A 7500-nucleotide genomic window follows, 5' to 3' on the forward strand; every position below is an offset into this window, starting at 1 on the left:
ACGCGATGCTAATGAGCGAGCCGTTGTCTCGACTAATATGTAGGGGGCGTTCGATCGAGCGTCTGGCTTGAGCGCTTGTCGGCCTAGCAGAACCGTCGCATTGTTATGCCCGGGTTTTAGGCACCGCTGCAGGCGGCCGGCAGAGCTCTTGTTTGTGCGAAACTGAATGGATCGAGCCCGAGAGAGGGCGAGCAAAGAAAAAACGCAAATCGCTCCGCCTGGCACTGCCGGCGAGAGCGTGGACGTCGCGGCCAGCGACTGTCGAAGCTGAGTACGGCCGCAGGCGATCGCCTTGGTCTTAAACGAATGCGACGAGCACGCGCCGGGCTGCCCAGCAAGGGCCGAGCGCAGCTGTCGCAGCTATCTGGTTGATCCTGCCAGTAGTGATATGCTTGTCTCAAAGATTAAGCCATGCAGGTGCAAGTACGAGTTCTCGTAAAGCGAAACTGCGAATGGCTCATTAAATCAGTCTTGGTTTATTTGGTCTCGTAAGCGAAGTGGATAACTGTGGTAATTCTAGAGCTAATACATGCATTAAGCGCCGACTTCGGGAGGCGCGCTTTTATCAGATCAAAACCGACCGGGTTCGTCCTGTGACGTTTGATGACTCTGGATAACCACGCGGATCGTACGGTCTCTGCACCGACGACGTATCATTCAAGTGTCTGCCCTATCAACTGTCGAAGATACGCTACGTGCCTACCTTTGTGATAACGGGTAACGGGGAATCAGGGTTCGATTCCGGAGAGGGAGCCTGAGAAACGGCTACCACATCCAAGGAAGGTAGCAGGCGCGCAAATTACCCATTCCCGACACGGGGAGGTAGTGACGAAAAATAACAATACAGGACTCTAACGAGGCCCTGTAATTGGAATGAGTACATCCTAAAACTCTTAACGAGTATCCATTGGAGGGCAAGTCAGTTGGGTGCGGGGGCGCGCCGTCTCGGTTCGCGGACGCTTAAGGCGCCGCTGCCGAGTCGGCTCGCGCACCGTCTCAGCGCACTAGCGACCGGCGCGGGTCACGACCGGTTTGCCGTCGGTCTAAGTCCCCGCGCGAAGGTGGCCTCCGCTCCGGCGGGGGTGTTACAGCGCGCGGGCGGTGCGGCCCGGCGGATCACAGCCTTCCTACTCGTCGCGACATAGCGCCGTGGAACGGCCCGTGTCGTCGCGACGGCCGGGTATAGGCCCGACGCTCCAGCGCCATTCATTTTCAGGGCTGGTTGATTCGGCAGGTGAGTTGTTACACACTCCTTAGCGGATTCCGACTTCCATGGCCACCGTCCTGCTGTCTAGATCAACCAACACCTTTTGTGGGCTCTGATGAGCGTCGCGTCGGGCGCCTTAACCCGGCGTTCGGTTCATCCCGCATCGCCAGTCCTGCTTACCAAGAGTGGCCCACTGGGCACTCGCATTCGAGGCGCCCGACTCCAATTAAGCGAGCCGGGCTTCTTACCAATTTAAAGTTTGAGAATAGGTTGAGGACGTTTCGTCCCCAAGGCCTCTAATCATTCGCTTTACCAGATAAAACTGCGACAAAGCGCCAGCTATCCTGAGGGAAACTTCGGAAGGAACCAGCTACTAGATGGTTCGATTAGTCTTTCGCCCCTATACCCAAATAGGACGATCGATTTGCACGTCAGAATCGCTACGGTCCTCCACCAGAGTTTCCTCTGGCTTCGACCTTCCCAGGCATAGTTCACCATCTTTCGGGTCCCAACATGGACGCTGTTGCGCGACCGCCCCGGCAGAGCGGGTGCGATCGGCCGGTCGTGCGCCGGCGCCCGCACGGGGCTCCGGGTCCGACCTCGTTCGGCCAAAGGCCGCCTTCACTTTCATTTCGCCTGCGAGTCTCGAACCACTCGACGACTCGCGCTCATGTTAGACTCCTTGGTCCGTGTTTCAAGACGGGTCGGGAGGGTGGCCGACGTGGCCACGGACCCCGAGCGCGTCGAAGGCGCGCCACCGAAACGGCAGCCCGCCGAACACCGGCACTGCGTACAGTGCAGGCGAACGACAAGCCAGCCGAACGGCGACGGCCGCACACAGAGAGCGCGCGGCATCCTTTCCTCGATCTGCCGCCGGGCCGCACCGCCCGCGCGCTGTAACACTCCCGCCGGAGCGGAGGCCACCTTCGCGCGGGGACTTTGACCGACGGCAAACCGGTCGTGACCCGCGCCGGTCGCTAGTGCGCTGAGATGGTGCGCGAGCCGACTCGGCAGCGGCGCCTTAAGCGTCCGCGAACCGAGACGGCGCGCCCCCGCACCCAACTGAAAGCGAGCCGGCGACCTGAAGGGCCCTCCCGTTTGCCTCTCAACGGTTTCACGTACTCTTGAACTCTCTCTTCAAAGTGCTTTTCAACTTTCCCTCACGGTACTTGTCCGCTATCGGTCTCGCGACCGTATTTAGTCTTAGGTGGAGTTTACCACCCGCTTTGGGCTGCATTCCCAAACAACCCGACTCCGAGAAGACCCGAAGCGGCCAAGGCAAGCGCCCCTATGGGCCTAACACCCGCCGTGGGACGAGGCCTCGATCAGAAGGACACCGGCGCTCGCCGTTAGCCGCACTGGGACTTCCGTACGTCACAACTCGGCGCGCTCGAAAAGCGCGCAGATTCGACGCTGGACTCTTCCCGGTTCACTCGCCGTTACTCAGGGAATCCCTGTTGGTTTCTTTTCCTCCGCTTAATAATATGCTTAAATTCAGCGGGTGCTCTCGCCTGAACTCAGGTCGTATGTGTCAAGCGGGCCGCTTCTTACACGGCCCGCTGGCATCGCAAGTCGTCGCCGCCGGCGCCGACGGAGCGCGTACCGTCGCCGCCTTGGCCCACGGTCGGTCTTGATCTCGTGACCGGACCGACCGACCTGGACCCGCCCCTCGAACGTAGTTGAACACGTCGAGGGGCCGGCGGTGTACGGGACACGCGGTCGCGCCGAGAAAGCTCGGCGACCGCTTCAACTTGGGGCGACGCCCGGCCGTCTTCGCAGAGGCCAGGCGACGGCCCTCGGGTGAGGACGAACGCGACCCTGAGGCAGACGCGGTCCCGGGATTGACCCGAGACCGCAATTCGCGTTCATAAGGTCGACGTTCAATGTGTTCTGCAATTCACATTACTTCTCGCACTTGGCTGCGTCCTTCATCGACTCGCGAGCCGAGTGATCCACCGTTAAGAGTCGTCCTCGACGTTTCGCCCGGCGCCGAAGCGCGCGGACGTCACACTGTGGGATCGACCACAAAACCACCACCGACAACAACTGCACAAAAACACCAACAAACGGCGCCGAGCGACCGCCGGGCTGGGCCGGCGGCACATCGAGCGCGGTGCCCAGAAGCCACCATCGCACTCGGCTGCCTTGCTATGCCAACGTGTTACGCGTGTCGCACGGGGCGGAACCCCGATTGACGGCCGCCCTCTCGGCGGCACCCAAAGACAATTAAGTGCGCGGTCGGCCGGGGCCTACCACCACTTTCGGTAATGATCCTTCCGCAGGTTCACCTACGGAAACCTTGTTACGACTTTTACTTCCTCTAAATGATCAAGTTTGATCGTCTTCTCGACACGCCGACGCGGCCGTTGCCAGCCGCGACGGGGCCGATCCAAGGATCTCACTAAACCATTCAATCGGTAGTAGCGACGGGCGGTGTGTACAAAGGGCAGGGACGTAATCAACGCAAGTTGATGACTTGCGCTTACTGGGAATTCCTCGTTCAAGGGAAACAATTGCATGTCCCTATCCCAATCACGAATGAGGTTCAACGGGTTACCCGGACCTTTCGGCCTAGGTTAGACACTCGCTGCTTCACTCAGTGTAGCGCGCGTGCGGCCCCGGACATCTAAGGGCATCACAGACCTGTTATTGCTCAATCTCGTGTGGCTAAACGCCACTAGTCCCTCTAAGAAGTTAGACGCCGACCGAGAAGGTCGCGTAACTATTTAGCATGCCAGAGTCTCGTTCGTTATCGGAATTAACCAGACAAATCGCTCCACCAACTAAGAACGGCCATGCACCACCACCCACAGAATCAAGAAAGAGCTCTCAATCTGTCAATCCTACCTGTGTCCGGGCCGGGTGAGTTTCCCCGTGTTGAGTCGAATTAAGCCGCAGGCTCCAAGCCTGGTGGTGCCCTTCCGTCAATTCCTTTAAGTTTCAGCTTTGCAACCATACTTCCCCCGGAACCCAAAGACTTTGGTTTCCCGGAAGCTGCCGGAAAGGTCGTCATGGTAACGCCTCCCGATCGCTAGTTGGCATCGTTTATAGTCAGAACTAGGACGGTATCTGATCGTCTTCGAACCTCTGACTTTCGCTCTTGATTAAAGAAAACATTCTTGGCGAATGCTTTCGCAGTAGTTCGTCTTCCGCCGATCCAAGAATTTCACCTCTAACGGCAGAGTACGGACGCCCCCGTCTGTCCCTCTTAATCATTACCTCGTGCTCCGAAAACCAACAAAATAGAACCGAGGTCCTATTCCATTATTCCATGCAACACTATGCAGGCGAACAGCCTGCTTTGAACACTCTAATTTTTTCAAAGTAAACTTATCGGCCACCGCCGACACTCAGTCAAGAGCACCGACGGAGAACCGAAGGTGAGGCGAACGCAACCAGTGACACGCCTTGCGACGGACCGGCGGCGCTCGCCCAAAATCCAACTACGAGCTTTTCAACCGCAACAACTCTAGCATACACTGTTGGAGCTGGAATTACCGCGGCTGCTGGCACCAGACTTGCCCTCCAATGGATACTCGTTAAGAGTTTTAGGATGTACTCATTCCAATTACAGGGCCTCGTTAGAGTCCTGTATTGTTATTTTTCGTCACTACCTCCCCGTGTCGGGAATGGGTAATTTGCGCGCCTGCTGCCTTCCTTGGATGTGGTAGCCGTTTCTCAGGCTCCCTCTCCGGAATCGAACCCTGATTCCCCGTTACCCGTTATCACAAAGGTAGGCACGTAGCGTACCTTCGACAGTTGATAGGGCAGACACTTGAATGATACGTCGTCGGTGCAGAGACCGTACGATCCGCGTGGTTATCCAGAGTCATCAAACGTCACAGGACGAACCCGGTCGGTTTTGATCTGATAAAAGCGCGCCTCCCGAAGTCGGCGCTTAATGCATGTATTAGCTCTAGAATTACCACAGTTATCCACTTCGCTTACGAGACCAAATAAACCAAGACTGATTTAATGAGCCATTCGCAGTTTCGCTTTACGAGAACTCGTACTTGCACCTGCATGGCTTAATCTTTGAGACAAGCATATCACTACTGGCAGGATCAACCAGATAGCTGCGACAGCTGCGCTCGGCCCTTGCTGGGCCGCCCGGCGCGTGCTCGTCGCATTCGTTTAAGACCGAGGCGATCGCCTGCGGCCGTACTCAGCTTCGACAGTCGCTGGCCGCGACGTCCACGCTCTCGCCGGCAGTGCCAGGCGGAGCGATTTGCGTTTTTTCTTTGCTCGCCCTCTCTCGGGCTCGATCCATTCAGTTTCGCACAAACAAGAGCTCTGCCGGCCGCCTGCAGCGGTGCCTAAAACCCGGGCATAACAATGCGACCGTTCTGCTAGGCCGACAAGCGCTCAAGCCAGACGCTCGATCGAACGCCCCCTATATATTAGTCGAGACAACGGCTCGCTCATTAGCATCGCGTTTGTACTTTAACTTTTTTTGGCTCGGCTTTTTTCGACGCCGATGCCGGCGACGCAGCACTCTCTCGCCCGCCAGCCACCGAGAAAAGGGTGCGCTCCGACCGGCCCCGCACCGTACGCCGCTCTTTCTTGGCTCATTCGAGTTTACTGTCTTTCGCTCTGACATGCCTTACCTAGGGTTAGGTTAGTATGCTTGCACGTTTGTACTTTAACTTTTTTCGGCTCGGCTTCTTTCGACGCCGATGCCGGCGACGCAGCACTCTCTCGCCCGCCAGCCACCGAGAAAAGGGTGCGCTCCGACCGGCCCCGCACCGTACGCCGCTCTTTCTTGGCTCATTCGAGTTTACTGTCTTTCGCTCTGACATGCCTTACCTAGGGTTAGGTTAGTATGCTTGCACGTTTGTACTTTAACTTTTTTCGGCTCGGCTTCTTTCGACGCCGATGCCGGCGACGCAGCACTCTCTCGCCCGCCAGCCACCGAGAAAAGGGTGCGCTCCGACCGGCCCCGCACCGTACGCCGCTCTTTCTTGGCTCATTCGAGTTTACTGTCTTTCGCTCTGACATGCCTTACCTAGGGTTAGGTTAGTATGCTTGCACGTTTGTACTTTAACTTTTTTCGGCTCGGCTTCTTTCGACGCCGATGCCGGCGACGCAGCACTCTCTCGCCCGCCAGCCACCGAGAAAAGGGTGCGCTCCGACCGACCCCGCACCGTACGCCGCTCTTTCTTGGCTCATTCGAGTTTACTGTCTTTCGCTCTGACATGCCTTACCTAGGGTTAGGTTAGTATGCTTGCACGTTTGTACTTTAACTTTTTTCGGCTCGGCTTCTTTCGACGCCGATGCCGGCGACGCAGCACTCTCTCGCCCGCCAGCCACCGAGAAAAGGGTGCGCTCCGACCGGCCCCGCACCGCTCTTTCTTGGCTCATTCGAGTTTACTGTCTTTCGCTCTGACATGCCTTACCTAGGGTTAGGTTAGTATGCTTGCACGTTTGTACTTTAACTTTTTTAGGCTCGGCTTCTTTCGACGCCGATGCCGGCGACGCAGCACTCTCTCGCCCGCCAGCCACCGAGAAAAGGGTGCGCTCCGACCGGCCCCGCACCGTACGCCGCTCTTTCTTGGCTCATTCGAGTTTACTGTCTTTCGCTCTGACATGCCTTACCTAGGGTTAGGTTAGTATGCTTGCACGTTTGTACTTTAACTTTTTTCGGCTCGGCTTCTTTCGACGCCGATGCCGGCGACGCAGCACTCTCTCGCCCGCCAGCCACCGAGAAAAGGGTGCGCTCCGACCGGTCCCGCACCGTACGCCGCTCTTTCTTGGCTCATTCGAGTTTACTGTCTTTCGCTCTGACATGCCTTACCTAGGGTTAGGTTAGTATGCTTGCACGTTTGTACTTTAACTTTTTTCGGCTCGGCTTCTTTCGACGCCGATGCCGGCGACGCAGCACTCTCTCGCCCGCCAGCCACCGAGAAAAGGGTGCGCTCCGACCGGCCCCGCACCGTACGCCGCTCTTTCTTGGCTCATTCGAGTTTACTGTCTTTCGCTCTGACATGCCTTACCTAGGGTTAGGTTAGTATGCTTGCACGTTTGTACTTTAACTATTTTCGGCTCGGCTTCTTTCGACGCCGATGCCGGCGACGCAGCACTCTCTCGCTCGCCAGCCACCGAGAAAATGGTGCGCTCCGACCGGCCCCGCACCGTACGCCGCTCTTTCTTGGCTCATTCGAGTTTACTGTCTTTCGCTCTGACATGCCTTACCTAGGGTTAGGTTAGTATGCTTGCACGTTTGTACTTTAACTTTTTTCGGCTCGGCTTCTTTCGACGCCGATGCCGGCGACGCAGCACCCTCTCGCCCGCCA

At 57.4% G+C, this 7500-nt stretch overlaps 2 non-coding genes and 1 pseudogene across 2 annotated transcripts; all 3 read right to left on the bottom strand.

Moving 5' to 3' along the window:
- Window positions 1-1114: 1114 nt before the first annotated feature.
- LOC144413584 (large subunit ribosomal RNA) lies at window positions 1115-1889 on the bottom strand (annotated as a pseudogene).
- A 1131-nt stretch (window positions 1890-3020) lies between these two features.
- On the bottom strand, window positions 3021-3174 carry LOC144413252 (5.8S ribosomal RNA). The gene has a single exon (XR_013469289.1). It is a non-coding gene; the product is annotated as a 5.8S ribosomal RNA (ribosomal RNA).
- A 298-nt stretch (window positions 3175-3472) lies between these two features.
- LOC144413368 (small subunit ribosomal RNA) lies at window positions 3473-5282 on the bottom strand. The gene has a single exon (XR_013469402.1). It is a non-coding gene; the product is annotated as a small subunit ribosomal RNA (ribosomal RNA).
- Window positions 5283-7500: the final 2218 nt, after the last annotated feature.

Source organism: Styela clava, chromosome 15 (assembly GCF_964204865.1).
Source record: "Styela clava chromosome 15, kaStyClav1.hap1.2, whole genome shotgun sequence".
NCBI lineage: Eukaryota > Metazoa > Chordata > Ascidiacea > Stolidobranchia > Styelidae > Styela > Styela clava.